The 15,723-nt window shown below is 52.8% G+C and overlaps 1 protein-coding gene across 2 annotated transcripts in view; it reads left to right on the forward strand.

The window, feature by feature from the left end:
* The first annotated feature begins 3,966 nt into the window (after positions 1-3,966).
* The window catches only part of CDH22 (cadherin 22), a 58,707-nt gene continuing 46,950 nt past the window's right edge, over positions 3,967-15,723 (forward strand). The window contains exon 1 of one of the 2 annotated variants that reach the window (XM_048962525.1): positions 3,967-4,079. The gene's annotated coding sequence lies outside the window, so the exon portion shown is untranslated. Of the gene's footprint in view, positions 4,080-9,221; positions 9,340-15,723 lie in introns of those variants that run through there. The other variant, XM_048962526.1, reaches the window with a different exon arrangement.

The raw sequence follows: 15,723 nt of genomic DNA on the forward strand, positions 1-15,723 counted from the left end.
ACACGCTTGGAAAGGAGCTTCTGATCTCTTCAATGCACTCGTTTTCCTCTCTCGATTTCAAATTTCCCTTGCTGGAAATAGGCACTTCAGCCTCTTTTACAGACCGTAGTAAATTAAGATTTTGTCCAGTGCTGTTGGTTTTGCTGATGGAGATGTTTTTCCCTACAGAGGCAAAGCCATGGCCAATCTGAGGTGTGCTCAGACCCTCCATGCCAACTCTTCCAGGTGACGTCATGGCGTGCAGAGTATTTCTTCATGGATTGCTGGCCCTGCTGTGGGCTGAGGAGCCTCTCCTGAGATTGTCACCGCGGTGCCAAAGCTCTGCTTATGAATTCAGGCTTCAGGGAGGAGATCAGCCCATTTGCTGTGGGGCTCTTTGCTGGGCTCCTGCTGTCTGATGGGAAGTTGCGTGACTCCCTATCCCAAACCAGCGGTTCAGCGCTCAGAGGCAGAAGCAATTTTACATAAAGTTCAATTAAATATTTGCTTTATAATTGCGCAACAAATTATTCATAAAGGCATTGGAATTTAATCACAAGGCTGACACCGTGGAGGCTGCAAATGACACAGTACTTGGGGAGAATAAAGATAGGGAGAGAGTGCCTAACTGTGCGGGACAGCGGAAATGCTCCCAGAAAAGGACTGGAAGCCACCATCAGTCGAAGCAAGGCAGTGCTGCTTGGGCAGCTGGAGTGGAGCAGCATGTGAGAACTGCCCTGAGGAACAGGCTGAGGGAGATGGGTTGCTCTGGGTGTGCTCAGCAAACGTGCACAGCTGTGCCCATCTCAACTGCGTCCCGTTGGCTCTGATGTCCCGTCCTTCCTTGCATCACTGAGAATGCAAGACGTGACATGGAAGGGATGTGCTGGTGTGAGCAGACCTGTGGGGGCTGCACTCAGTGCTCACACACATGAGGAGCTGTGTTCCTGTTGGCCTTCAAGGGTGGGAGTCACACAATCGTACAAGGTTTGGAGGCCTTGTGCCATCCTTGAGCTGTAGGGGAGGAATATCTGTTCCTGAGATGGTGCCAGGTGAGAGCTGAGAATTAAAAAAGGCCTTTGGGCTGATGCTGAGCACAGCTCTCACCGCAGCCCAATTTTGCTTTGCCCAGCAAGGACCTCTCCAGCCCAGATTCTGTCCCTTACTGTCATCCTGGGTAGTGGGGATGAAGGTGTCCCACCATCCTGCTTTGGAGAAGCTCTGCAGGGCAGCAGAATGAGGCAGGTTGTGAGTGACAGGGAGCTGGGTCCTGGACAGAGAGCGGGACTGGAGATGGATTGCCTGCCACTAAGATATGGACATTAGATAGGGAGTTAGATTAATGGGAGCTGGCTCTGCCAACACAGAGGTGAGTCACAGAGCTTGTCCTGTGCTGAATCTGCTCTCCAATAGGGAAGAAGTAGGAGGATTTAGCAAGATTAATCCCTCACAGCATTGTGAGAATAGCCAGCATTCAGGAGCTCCTCAGCAACAAATTTCCACGTGAGCAGACAGCTTTGTGTGGAGCATAGATCCATATTGGGAACTTTGGAATTCCCCACTGCTGGTCACAGCTAAGGTTGGCTGTCCTCATCCTGCACTGCACAGCCTGCCCCGAAGCACTATGAGAGCAGAGGTCTGAAAGCACTTCTTCCCTGAGTTTTCCTTGGAGTCACTGTCTGCAGCTGCTCTGGCCCAGACAGTGCTGGAGGCTGCACAGAGCACATGAGAAAGGGGTAAGGACTGCAGGCAGGCGAGAGGGGTGCTGATAAATCTCACTGTGTGAAGTGTTTATGGGGAACAGTTGAGAGAGATTATCTCAGTGGTAGTGAATGAGGGAGGTTTACATGGAGAAGACAAATTTCCATCTGATGCTGGGAGTCCTGGTGGTTTGGTTTTGTGGTGTGTTTTTTTTTTTGTTTCTTCTGATATTTCTGTAGTATTTCTTCAGTTTATGTAATGACTCTTTGGTCTGAGCAGTTTTACAAATGTGCTGTGGAGATGAAAGTACCAGGGAAAGCTGCTCGGGATCAGGTTGGAAAAGCTTTTCATTTTCAACTCCTACAGACAAGGGCACATGGGAGCTGGTGGGGGGGGGGTAGTGCAAAGAATGGGAAAAGGAAGGGAAAGGAACAAAAGAGCCGAGGAGAGAAGACGAGTGAAAGGGACAGAGCAGAGAAGACAAATCACAACATGGGAGATGGAACAAGTCAGTAGCAGAAAGAAAGCAAGAGAACAAAGCAAAGGGGCCTGGAGCTCCGTGAGATGGGGAGAGTGCAGCAGGATAAGGGGAGAATGCTGCAGGTACAGGGGAGCTAAAAATTACAGAAGGGCTACTTGAATGCTGGGATAAAGAAAGATGGGAATAGGAGGAAAGGAGAAGGCAGATAAGGACTTAATCACTGTGGAGATACAGGAAAAGCCAGCAAAGATAAAGGATAACCAGCCATCCTTGCATCACTGAGAATGCAAGACGTGGCACAGAAGGGATGTGCTGGTGTTTGCTGTGGAACAGAGCTGTGGGGGCTGTGCACAGTGCTCACACGTGTGAGGAGCTGTTGGCCTTCAAGGGTGGGAGTCATGCAGTTGAACGAGGTTTGGAGGCCTTGTGCTGTGCTGGAGCTGTATGGGGAGAAAGGTGCCTGAGCTGGCTGCCCCGCTCAGCTCGTGGTCTGGGGAAGAGGTCATTTCCCCTGGATTCATGCTGTGATTATAAGCCACTCTCTTCTGCTTTACATCCACTTCTCCCTGACCTGCAGACAACCTGCCAGTGCGGGAAGCACCATACCCAAGTGATATGTGGATGAGAAACCCTGCTGCTGTGTTACCACCATTTCTTGCCCCTATTGGCTGAGCACGAGATGTGTACAAGGCACTGCACACACAAAGCAGCAGGGCATTTCCTTCTCTACTGTTCTGTCTTATTCTTTCCAGGGTCAGACTCCAAGGTCCATTACTAGATAGAAATCACTGTGAAAACAGTGGAGACTGGAAAACATCCCTCTGGAGAAGTTTGACTAAGTTGTGGCTAAACCCTGGCGCATATAACCAAATTTATCAGTCCTAAAATGATACTGCAGCCTCACCAACCTTGATCATCATTTCTTCCCTGCTTCCACTTTTCCTATGTCCTAATAATGGCCACAGCCATCTGTAAACTTGTCACCCCATTGTGGATCCCACAGGTACACGGCTCTCCACCGCAAGCACGGAGCTGCACAGCTGTCCCTGAGACTGCAGGGCACTGCTGGACCCGGATGGTGCCTACTGTACAGCCCTGGAGGAGGCACCTGAGACTTGAGCTGGACGCTGAAGATGCTCCATGCACATGTGGAGGGGGGTCTGCCAGCCTGCAAAGTCTGCCCGTTTTGAAGTCTCTGCCAAGCTTCCACTGGGCCATGGGGATGTGGGAGGGCAGGCTGGGGTCACCCCTCCCCATGGGTGCTTTAGCCCCTCAGCCCGGCGCCATGCTGCCATGCTCTGTATTTGTGTGTTCTCAGCCATGGGTGACTCCAGCCGTCATCGGTGCTCCGTGGGGCCGGGCAGCGAGATGTGCCCCGTGCCCCCAGCGCCGCGACTCGCTCCCTAACTCCGGGATGGCCCCAGACTCTCTCAGCGAATCCTAGGCGGCTTGGTACTGGATGCTGAGGGAATAAGAGGCGAGGGGGCGGCTGATCCGTAGGGCCGGGCTCGGGCCGCCCCGAGGGCAGGCGTGGGGCAGATCCCCGCAGCCGGTACCCGGAGCGAGGTGCGCGCCGGACCCCGGGGCGGGACCCCAGGGCCGGTCCCGGGCGGGGACCCCGCGCTGCATTCTCAGAGTCTCCAGCAGAGGCTGGGCTGGGCAGGGCTGGCGGGGAAGGAGGGAAGGAAGGGAGCGAAGGAAGCGAGGGGGAGGAAGGCGGCTCTCGCCGCACATGCATCCCCAGCCACACACCCCGCCGCCCGCGCCCCGCCTCGCGCCGTGCCCGCCCGGTGCCAGCAGCCGCCGCGTTCCGCTCCGCGCGGGGCCGCCGGGAGCCGTTCGGTGCCGGGGAGCGGCGCAGGATGCCGCGGGAGGCCGGGAGCCCCGCGCGGGGGGACCGCCGCGGTCGCCGCCCCAGGTAAGAGGCGCTGCGGGCGGCGGGGCGGGCGGAGCACCGCGGGGGGAGCCCAACTTCCCCGTCCATCGCCGCGCCGCAAACTTTGGAGCCGCTCGGAGAGGCTGCGGCGGGCGCTCCCCGTGGGGCTGTGATGGTTCGGCCCTGCCCCAACCGGCCCGGGACCGCCGCGGCTCCGCGCCCCGCCGCCCCTTCGACGCGCCGCGGCCGTAGCGTTGGGCGCTTCAGCTCCGCAGGGCGGGTGAGGACTTGGATTTATGCGCCGTTGGGCATCGCTGGTGGTACCCAGGGCTCCGGCAGCTGCGTGGTTCGGCGTATCCTTCAATAAAGGGCTCGGGTTCTCACGGAGCTGCGGCTCTTTTTAAACCTGTGCTATCTTCTGGCTCCTTCCTACCCAAGAACGATCTCATTTTTCTTAGTGAGACCGGAGCCCTCCATGCCAGCTGCATGCTTAGGGACGTGTGTGAACGTGCGTCTGAGCTTTCCGAGGAGTGCTGCCCAAGTCCCTTCAGCAGGCAGGGGAGCATCTCTCTGCGTGGAGCCACGTTTGTGGTGTTTGTTGTTGTTGGTTGTTGTTTTTTGTTTGTTTTTTTTTCTTTCTCCTAACAACAAACTATAAATAACCACGCTAAAAAAAAATAACGGTGCTAAAACTGGCACTTTCCTAATTGAAAACGTGGTTCCCCAATAGCTGTGCAGGGCCCTGCTGAGGGCAAGGGCTGCAGCTGCGTCTGCCCCTCCTGCGTGCACAGCCACAGCACTCACACCAGCACCGTGTGCTGAGTGCCCTGGGAGCTCATCCCGTGGCAGCCAGGCTCCCACTGCTGCTTGCCGTGCCAACAGGGCAAGGAGGGATGTGGTTGATGCCTCCATTCTTCTTTTGTCTGAATTCCGATCGTCGTAACATTCGGTTGTTCTGTATGGGGAGATCCGCGCTGCCTTTTCTCCTAACCTCATTTTATACATGAGCAAGAACAGTGACAGGCGTGATGGTGCAGGTAGCAGCAGGGAGAGGCAGGCACGGAGTTGAGGGATAACTTCCCAAGACAGCACAGTGCATTTCAGGGAAAGCTTTGCACCTGAGAGGGGTAAGAAGGACACGCCGCCAGAGCTCTGCTTCTCCAGAGCTTCCAGAGAATCAGGGAGATGTGCCTCTCCCTGTCTGCTGCTGGCTTGGTGCTGTGCTGTTGCAGCAGCAGCCAGTCCTGTAATCTTTCATGCCACCAAGGAAATCCCAGGTAAGGAAATCCCGGGTGATGACGATTTCTTTGGGACCTGTTCAGAGGACTTACGATGCTGCTGAAGCCTGCAGAACGTGCTCCTGCACACCTGGTGCCCAGCTCAGAGCCCCGGCTGCACTCTGTTTTTCCTTATGAGACCAGTGGATGCTCTCCACCTTTCTCATGAGCACCGGTTAAGGAGTATGTGCAGCAAACACTTATCAGGGTTGGAGATTGTGATCCTGGCACATCAGTTTTCAAACGCTGGAAATAAATTGCTTGTCTGGCTTTGGGTATCGCATAGCAGGGGAAAATGGAAACAAGAGTCTGAAATGGTTTTGCTGTACTGATACTCCGTTTATTTGTGTTCAAGGCCAAAAGGTGGTTCTGCTGCTTATTGATGAAATCCCTGGAAATGTTGACAGGACTCTGAGAGTTGCACAGGGGAGAGCCCACTGAAATGGGATAAGATGGCCCAGAGCCTGTACTGACCTCAGTACTGCGTACAGCTCTGCTCCAGCTAAGTGGGGGCTGGAGCAGGTGAAACTTGGTCTCTGTATGAAATGGTGATGACACGACATTGAAACTGATGGGCTTGTGAAAGAAAAAAGTGAGTGCTGTTTCATAGGAAAAAAAGCAGCAGCTTTTTTCCTTAAAAAAAAATAAGTCCTTTGCTTTTTGGTGCATTGCCTGTGATGTGACACGGTGGTTTCATACCTAGGACAGACAAGTGGCAACTGAAACCAATCATCCTGAGAGCCCGTGTTTGAAAACTGAAGTAAAGCATGTTGAAGAAGAAGTAGAGTGGCAATAGTTGTTTTCTTTTGCTGTCAGCTCACCGAACTGCATTTGTACATAGGAACACAACCATGCATGGGTTTGCGTGGAGATCTTTCAACCACGCTGTTATGCAACTGTGTTTGAGTTTACAAGGAGTGACACTTCTCTGTGGATTGGTCCACATGTCCCAAGGCATGGCCCGTTTGGAAGGATCTGATTTTTGATGGATTGCATGTAGAAATTGGGTTTGGCCAGCAAAATGCTGCCCGTCAGCTTTCCCTGCTCTCCTGCAGACCAAAGGCATGGGGAGCTCATTTTAGGGCTACGGATCTGTAGTTGGGTGCCCACGGGACATCTGTGCCTGCAGCCACATCCAGTTTGAGCATTGGTTTCCACTTCAGAGGACTGTGGAGGGACAGTGGGAGTTGCTCTGACCCCACCAGTAGCCACTGCAGAGACCCTTCCCCCAGTTCTTTTTGCATTCATTGCTGACATTCCATTATTTGCAAAGCTTGTAAAGGGAACACAGCACACCCCAGTTATTTTCAGCTTGATCTCTTGTGATGACAGAAGGGGAGAGCTGGGGCTGTGCAGCCCAGAAGGGAGGAAGAGAGCTGTGGGGAGAGCTGAGAGTGGTCTGTCAGTGTCTGAAGGGGCTGTAAGGGAGAGGGGATGGGATCTTGAGCAGGGTCTGTGTGATGGGACAAGGGAAACGGTTTCAAACTGAAAGAGGGGAGATTTGGTTTGAATTAAAGGAAGAAGGTTTTACAGTAAGGGCGGTGAGGCCGTGGCACAGAGATGAGGTGGGTGCCCCATCCCTGCAGGCACTCGGGTCAGGCTGGGGGGCTGTGAGCACTGATGGAGCTGCGGGTGTCCCTGCGCACTGCAGGGCATTGGGCCGGATGGCCTTTAAGTGTCCCTTCCAACTCAAACCATCCTATGACTCCATAACACTTTACCTTATGTTAGCCCTATATCTCTTTCTCTTCTGTTTCTTTTTTTTTTTTTTTTCAAGTTTTATTTTGTGTTTATTCTATGCTTTGATTGAGAGTAGACAGTTTTGTGCCGTGCTGTTGGGGAAGCACTGTTGGTTGAGGCTGTGCTGCTGGTTCTGTGGTGCAATGTCTGCATAGCAAAAGCAGATGTCTTTTTCAGCACTTGCTGCCTTTCCCAACCCTCGAGGTTGGCTGGCATGCCTGCAAGGGGTGTGGGGTCCTTCTTTTTCTATGGAAGCTGTAAGATCCCAAAGGACCTCTTTGAACAAAACATGAAGGACACAGAGGTTGAGGCTGCGCAGAAAGCAGCCAGCCCATCCACCTGCAGCCCAAGGGTGAGGTTCTGGCTGGATCATTCCCTGCTGCCCTGAGAGCTGTGCTGAAAATCAAGGTGCTTCCCCGTGCTTTGGTTCACACGCTGCAGGACTGGTGCCTATTAACACTGTTGTGTGCAGGGTCTGCTGTGCAGAGAATTGCCTCACCTCTGTCCTGTGCTGATTTTGGCACTGAGTGGCTGACAATGGAGGGAAGCTGTGGGTACGATGGAGGTGATGCTGGGCCTGGTGTTTGTCTGCAACAGTCACAAGTCTGCGGCTGCAGCATTTGGTCAGGTGCTCACTGAGCAGAGCTGAGAACATCCTGGCCTTCCTTTGGGAAGCAGCGTGCCAGGGCCAGCTATTGTACAGGGTAAGCATCCCTTTGCTGCAAGGGTACAGCTGTGTGAGCCTTGCTGAATGGAAAAGCCTTCCCACACAGGGAATCATCACAGCAGAACTCTGTTCAGTCCCCTTTTGCAGATGCCTCTACCCCTTTCCTGCTCTGCCATGCTACAGTACTTCAGAGGACAATGAGGGAAAAAGGCTGCAGGACCACTCCTTTTTACATTGCTTTACTCACCATCACCACTTCAAGTCGATTTTGCTAATTTTTTTCCTAATTAACTGTGGCTGATGGCAATAAGAAACGCTGGTGATTTGCAGCTTGAAGCCCTCAACCCACCTGAAGATGCTGATGGCCAGAAGCCTTTTGCAGCCAATGATGGGAGTCTCCATAGAAACATCCTGGGCAATAAATAGAGCCTCAAAAGCACTGTATTTCTTTTGGCAGAAGCCCATGCTCAAGTAGGGGCACAGAGACACAGCACTGTGTGCAGGAATGGGGAAAGGTGTGGTCTGGTAGACTGTGACTGATATAGGGTGAGCTGTGGGGGGCTGTGGCTCATTGGGAGCAGCACAGCGAGTTCTTTATGCGCCTGAGGATGCTGCGCTCCCTTTCCTGGTCCCGCTTCCTTCCCTCTCTGTCACACTGGGATTATCTCCCTCTGCTCCTACTGCCGCTGCTTCCTGGAATTTGCAATCCTCAGAATGCTGTTTCTCTGGTAATCCTTGCTGCTAACAGTGGCTCATAAACTCTGAGCACCTCCTCTCAGCGTCCTTTCAAGAGAGATGCAGTTTGAGATGGCCATGTGTGAGAAATCAGAGATGGGACACTGCCACCCCTCATCACCAGAGACCCCACTCTGGTGTTACCCCTGGCCGTGGACTCTTCTGGATTTTCACTGTTCTGTTTCTGAACAGTACAGAAATACTCTCCTGCCTGCCGTCACAGCCATGGCCAGTGGGGCTGCCAGAAGCTGTGCTGTGTGTGGGGGGCAGCTGCCTTCCCCTGCTGCTGAGTCTGGAAGGTGAAGGACATGAAGAGAGCAGTTCCTTGAGGAGCTGGGGGTTGCAGAGCTCAGAGCTTGGCCGGTGGCAATACGGCAGAGCCTTTGGATAGCAGACGAGCATCAGCACAGCCCTTAGGAAGCGATGCCCCAGCTCAAACTTGTAAAAGTCAGCTGAGCACCCATTTCCAATGCCCCCCTGGCCAGTTCCCCAAGGATGTGCTCTTCTCCCCCGCAGAGCTGCAGCAGCGTGCCCAGGGGCAGGGTGTTTGCTCGGGAAGCCTTCCCTGGGTGGGACTCGGGCTGCGCCCCCCGAGGTGCTGCGGGCAGAGCAGCATTGGGGTCCCACTGTTTTTGGGGAGGAGAGGGCGTGGGGCTCCTCGGGCCGCGTGCCGGCAGAGGGAGCCATGCATCCTCCGTTTCTATGCGCAGCCTGACACGCCAATTAACGAATTAATTTGAAAGGTGCTCTGAGAGATGAGATTAGAAGCAGGATCCTCTAGTGGGCAATGGCTGAGGTAGGCTTGCCGGAGGCTGAGAAGCGACCACACCCTTCCCAAATGTCTCTGTGTTGCTGCCTGAGTTTGGATCAGGCAAAGCCTCAGGTGGGTTTGATCTGACTGGGCTTTGGGCAGCTGTGCTGGGCACAGAGAGCTCTGAGCAGCTGCAGCTGGTGTAGGTGCTGTAGGCAAAGCATCCAGCAAACGGGACTGCAGTGGCTGCTGCTGACCCTCACCCAGGGCTTGGTGATGGCTTAGCTGGGGCAGTGGGGCAGGCAGGAGCTCGTGGGTCAGGGCTGTGGAGTCTGACACTGTGAGACCTGCCTTGTCCTGCGTGCTGTGCTGGCAGCTGGTGCTGCTTCCTTCCTTGGTACTGCCACGCAATGGAGGTATGAATTACAAGCTATCCCTGGGTGGAGAAGCAACCACAGGTGAGTATTTACAGGCTTTGGAAAAGTTGTTGGCGTTTTTATGCAATGGAGGATTTGTGTTTGGAAGCACTGGGTTAGGCTACACCTGGCTGCCCGTACACTTCTGTGAGTTACAGATGGACTGTTGGTGCTGCTCTGGGAGGTGACCCCATCTGGATGAGCTGGTGGTTCTGGGCTGCTTGGTGACAGACACGAGCTCACAGCACTGAGAGGCTCGAAGGACTGTGCAAGCACTGTGGTGGCTTCTCACTGTGCTGCTTTCTGGTTAATGGACTGGGAAAAGGATTGATTTGTCTTCCTCCACTCTGGCTGTGCGTGCGGCCAGTGGTGATGCTGCCATGTGTTTTGGGACTCCTAAACACTTCTTACTGCGTGCCTCTTTGGAGTGCCTGCGCTGTGGGAAGATGCTTGGTGCCTTTTGTCAGGGGGCCCTTGTTAACCTGGTTAGGACAGTGGGACACTCTGCCTGTGCTCTGTGAGTTTGATGGCAGAAGCTTGTCTGGGACTGCCTGTTATGCTGCCAATCACATATCTGTTTTGATAAGACAGGGAGAAACTGAGTGCCAAAAAACAAGCCTCGGAGCAGGGCAGTGAGCTACCTCAGCTGTTGCAAATTAGCCTCGGTTTATTGCTGTGGTTGAGCTGGACAGACAGTATCTGACCTGTGACTGCTCTCAGTCTGCTGAATGTCCCTCTTTGGTTCCTGGGTACAGACTTCAGTCCAGCTTGACGCTGCTGGGAAGGCCTTTTCTGAGCCCTTTGCTGTCCAAGAACCAGAAAATCTGCAGCTGGGTCTGTATTGCTCCTGCCAAGCGCTGTCCTGGTTGTGAAAAGCTGCCTGCTGCAAAATAGCAATGAGAGGGAGGGGTTGTGAAGCAGCAGGCTGGAAGGCCCTTGCTTTGAAGCACAGCTGAGCTGGTCTGAAGGCTGGGAGCATGCTGCCTGGTCCTGGCTGCCATAAGGCAGCACGTGCATTTCCCTTGTGAGCACTCAAAGGATGGCACTGAGACTCATCTCTATCTTTATTTTTTTCCTATCTGCTCCATCGCCGTGCTATCTGGTGCCTCCCAAGTATGTTTAGAAATAGTAATGCCAGCTTTTCTTTCTCCTTTTGTATCTGGTGGGTGAGCTGGTTTTGTGTGTGTGAGGTCTGTCTGTGCACCAAGACCGGCAGCTGTCTCCTGAGCATTTGGTGTACCTGCCATGGGCTGTGGCCTGGACAGACCCAGTGCCTGGTTCATCCTGAGCTTCTTGAAGGTCCACTCTCAGCACTGCTCAAGGCAGCTGGGGCTTGTTATTCTGGTTTTGAATCACATTATGTATTCAGGTGTGAGTTTTGGTGTCAATTCACCATGAGGCCGTGATAGGTTTTGGGCAGGAGGTGAATGCAGCTCCATGTGCACCGTGGGGGAGAAGGGCTTTTTGACTGCACGCTGCTCTGCTTTGTGTTCCCAAACTCTGCTGAGGCTGCTGCTAACCCAGCAACCTGGGAAGGTGATTATATGGAGGGTAGGAAGCAAAGAAACACATCTGCCTGTGTGGTATTGCTCCTGGTTGGCTTTAGCCACGTTTACAGAGCTCAGTGTTCACCTTCCTCAGTGTTAGGATTGATGGGGGTTTGCAGATTCCCTGTAGGTGAAGGAGGCGTGCACGGCTGGAGCGGGGCATATCACACTTTTGGCTGGGAGAGAGTTAATTCTCTTTGTAGAGTCTTCTCTAATGCTGCGCTTTGGATTTTTGATGAAAATGATGTCGATAACACTGATGTTTTCAGTTGTTGCAGATTGATGCTTATGCCGAGTCAAGGACTTTTCTGCTTCTTGCACTGTCCTGCTGGTGAAGGGCTGAGGGAGCATGTGGGGATTCCTTTGGCACTGGGATGCTGGGCTCTGGGTGTCCCTGCCCCTGTTTAGGCACGCACGAGGGACTCTGGGCTTTGTGCATGAATTCTGACATGATCATCATGAAAAAAAGCTAGAGAACTGAGGAGAAGGAGGGGGGAGTGAAGCAGCCCAGGGAATAAGGGGAGAAGGAGCAAAGGTCCGCGATGCAATGATAAAGACAGCAGGAAGCGAAGATGCAGTGTGTGAAGATGACAAAGCTGGGGAGAGCTGTGTTTGCATGTGGGCAATGGGAAGTGTCTGTGTGCTGCCAGTTCTCCTCATTTCCAGCATGGAGCTCTGGGGGGAGGGGGTTCAGCTTTGGCTTGGTTGTGAGGATTGTCACTGCCATGGGATGGCTGTGAGGGTCTGCGCTGGATGCAGTGAAGTGGGTCACAGCATTCTATGTGTGCAAGGGGCAGTGCTGCAAACCCACAGAGGGTCTGAGGGGCTCAGGGCTGTGCAGGACTGCACCTGCCTGTGTGGGATTCCGTGCCCCCTCCTGTGTGCGTTACGCTCACGTGTTCCAACACGATCCTGCTTGCTCACGTGTATGCATATCTCTCCTTGGCTCTATTCTTTCACATGCACTTTGTCCATTTGCTTTTCTGTCTTCCCCGTTGCTACTGTAATCTCTCTCTCTGTCTCCCTTTGTTGCCTGGGCTGCTTTGTTGCCTTTCACCTCACCATGTCCCTCTTCATTTCTTTTGATAATAATAACATTAGAACGTACATGCAAGGCCTCAAGGTCCCTGCTTTGTGCAGATACATCAGGATAGACCCTTCAAAGCTCGTGTGTTGGAGAGAGCAGACTCCCACAGTCTCCCTGTTGCCAGGACTGGCGGAGGCAAAGGGCTCAGTAGTGACATGCAACCTGTGCAAAGCCCTGCGTGTGTCCTGTGTCCATCCTGGGATGCAGGAAGGGAAAATGTGTCTCCTGTTTGCTGGAGTTCAGCGCCAAAGCCCTGAACTCTTAGGCCTGATCGATGGATGGGTCAATTCATCTCCTTTCATTACTCGTATTGAGCCCAGTTGCTTGTTCCCAGAGCTCCCAGTCTGTCCCATACTCAGCGTGACATTGGATTGGTAGTAACACGGAACTGAAGCTACCTGTGGATGCCATTCAAATGTGCTGGGCTTTCAGAAACGTTCTGCTTTCCAACTGCACTTTGCACGTGGGGCCTCTGCAGAGAGCTGATGAACTTCAGTGGGATGCTGAAGGAGAAAAGCAGAGCTCCCAGTGACATGCTGTGCTCGCAATGCCCCTGCTGTGCTGGCAGCCCTGTATGACTGCTGGGTGCTGGGCCACAGCCTGCAAGAACAGCACTGGAGATAGGGGAGGAGGAATCCAGTTTATTTTTTCACCTGACAAAGTGGTCAGAGTTCCTCGTGGAGAGAAGGTGGGTTCTGTCTCCAGCTTGCCAAATCATATCCAGCAAGCCAAGGTATTCTTTTTGATTTGTCAGGGAGATGTGGCTCTGCCGTGGCAGTCATCGTGATGTGTCAATGATTCAGGTTTGAACTAGGAAAGGATTCTGAAGTCAGAAAACAGTTTTACACTCTTTCAGCCATCTGAGAAATGTGTATTCTGTCTGCAGTGGTCTCTTCCAGCTTTGTTCAGCTGCGCTTCACAGTTTTCAGGTGCTTCCTTCCATTCTGGCTCTGACAGAGGAGCCTTTTGCTGTGCCTGTGTCAGTTCTCGTGTCCTGAACCTCTTTGCTGACACCTGGATCTGGGGAAGAGCAAGCAATAGGCAGTAAAACCAAGATCCCTCACCTGGCCCTGGGGTTTATGGTTGTCTGCAAAGGTTGCTGAAGCTGCAGGTCGCCTTGGCAGATTTGCTTACCCTCCGCTTTCTCTAGGAGAAATTCTGCTCCCAGAACAGGTGGCCGAGGTCCCTCTTGGTGAGGTCTCATCCTGGGCTCAGCAGCCCAGGAGCAGGGCACGGTGGTGATTTGCCTTCCTCCAGTTGCTGACATTAGATCTGCCCATGGCAATTGGAGCTCCCATCTGCTCTGGGCTGCTGTGCACCTGCCTGCAGCTGTCAGAACAATTCCTCATTGCCAGAGGTGGAGGGGGGAGAGCGTTCCCCTCCTGAACAAGGCATGCTAGTGAAAAATACTGAATCTGGCCAGGTGAAGCTTTTGAGAAGCACATATAAGTATCAGCAGGGCTGTTCTGGATGGCTGCCTCCCGTTGGTTCTGTGTACCCTTGGTCTTGGCCACGAGCTGAATGCAAGGAGTGCAGTGATGGGCATCGCTCTGTCTGGGGGAGCATATGAGAAGCGTGGCAGGGCAGGGGAAAGCTTTATCTGTCCACCTGCACAAGGCATGCTCCCTGGGCAGGTGGTCTGGGAATGGAGTGGGCTCTTGTGACCTGTTGTGGGGATTGCCTGTGTGTAGTATCTGCCTTTGCTTATGGGGAGGTGAAGGCGAGCACTTCTCCCTTTGTGCATGCACGGGAAGGCAGTGGGGCTGGTGTACCTGCCTTCAAACCATCCTCTTGCTCCCGCTCCGCAAAGCCTCCTCCTATTGCTAGTTAATATTAGTATTCAGTTTGTGGAATGGGCTGTGCAATTAACACAAAGGTACAGTCATTCATTCCGACTGGAGGACTCATGGGATCAGATGTACTGGGGATAGGAAGCGGAGGCTTTCTGCTGGGAAAGAATGTCACAGCACAGCGGACACAGAAATGAAAAGCTATTAATAATGATCCCGGAACTTCACTTCCATCAGCTGTTTATTTAAAGGTGCTCCGTATTCAAAGCCTCCTGATTTATGTGGGCAATAACACTCACAGTCCTGGGATCACTTTTTTAAGCAAGGCTAATGGGGTGAAACCATCATACTGCGACAGTAGAGATCAAGCTGGGAAAATGATACTGGAGAGAAAAATAAACTATTGCCTAGATTATCCAGGAGCTACGCTGAGCTGGGAGTCGGTGTGAGCTCCCTGCTCTTCCAGCATTTATTAAGGCTTTTACTACTTCTTTTTTTCTTCTTGTTCTTTGTGAACAGAATTTATTGGGCATGGAAGGATATAAAAATTTGATTCTGTCAGACAAGATGCCAAAAGCTTCTGATTTTGCGTTAGTATGAATTTTTTTTTTGGTCTGTGGTAGGGCTGTGTTGCTTCCCTGACTCAGCCCCATATCTGAGGGACCTGTCCCGTCCAAAGAAAGGGCTTTCTGCCCTTTCTGCTCGTTGCTTGGCTTTTACATGGACAGCAGCATTTCTGGGGCACCTCTGCCTTCAGCTGCGTGCCTGCAGGGTGGAGATGAGAGGTGCGGTGGTAGCTCAACCTTGCTGTGCTCTTTCTGGAGAAGCCAGCTTTCAGGTAGACTTCTGCAGTCCTGATGGCTGACAAGTTCTTCCCAAGGAGGTGACTCAGCCACCAGGGATTCCTGCCAATTCTGGATTGTTCTGAGCAATGCCGCATCGTAACAAAACATATTTTCTTCCCCTTTGAGGAGTGAGGCTGCACGATGTTCACCTCCAGGTCCCAGACTGGTGCGGTGCTGAGATTCCTTTCCCTTCTGTGGTTGCTCAGTGGTTTCTGGAGAACAGAAAGGTTTGGTCCAAGCCCCTTCCCCATACCAACATACCCTGTCCTGAGGTGGTACAGCGCAGGTTGCAATGTGAATGTGGTGGCACCAGTCTGGACATTCCAGGGGCAGCCTGGGAGGCTGAGCAGCTGCAAAGCAGTGGATTTTGGCAGGTTTATTGTTGCAGAAATAATGTTCTTATCTGTTATACTATCTTGCTTCTAATTCTTATTTAATGAGCTCCTCTGAAAATAAGAAAAGCATTGGAACAGTTTTCTTAAGTGTGAAAGATCAGGCTGAAATTGGCGTTAAAGAGACTAATTACTCTCATTCTTCCATCTTCCTGACAGCTGTTTACTGCTGCAGAGCTTGTCCTGAGGAAGTCACTTGCATCTTCACAGGCTGCTTTCGGCCTGAGGTGCCAGCAACAAAGTCAGTGCCTGCTTCTGATCTGGGCTGCGTGCAGCTGATCATCCTATTACATGGGCGGAAAGCACTGTCAAAGCTGCGGGTGTGAGCCCTGTGGTGCAACTCCCCCAAGTCTTGTCCTGCTTTTCGCTGCTCTCTTTTTCTCCCTTATGTCCTCCTGGCTTCAATCCGTGTGACCCTGTGCTGCCTTTGGACTCACCA

This window comes from Lagopus muta, chromosome 16 (assembly GCF_023343835.1).
Source record: "Lagopus muta isolate bLagMut1 chromosome 16, bLagMut1 primary, whole genome shotgun sequence".
Taxonomy (NCBI): Eukaryota; Metazoa; Chordata; class Aves; order Galliformes; family Phasianidae; genus Lagopus; species Lagopus muta.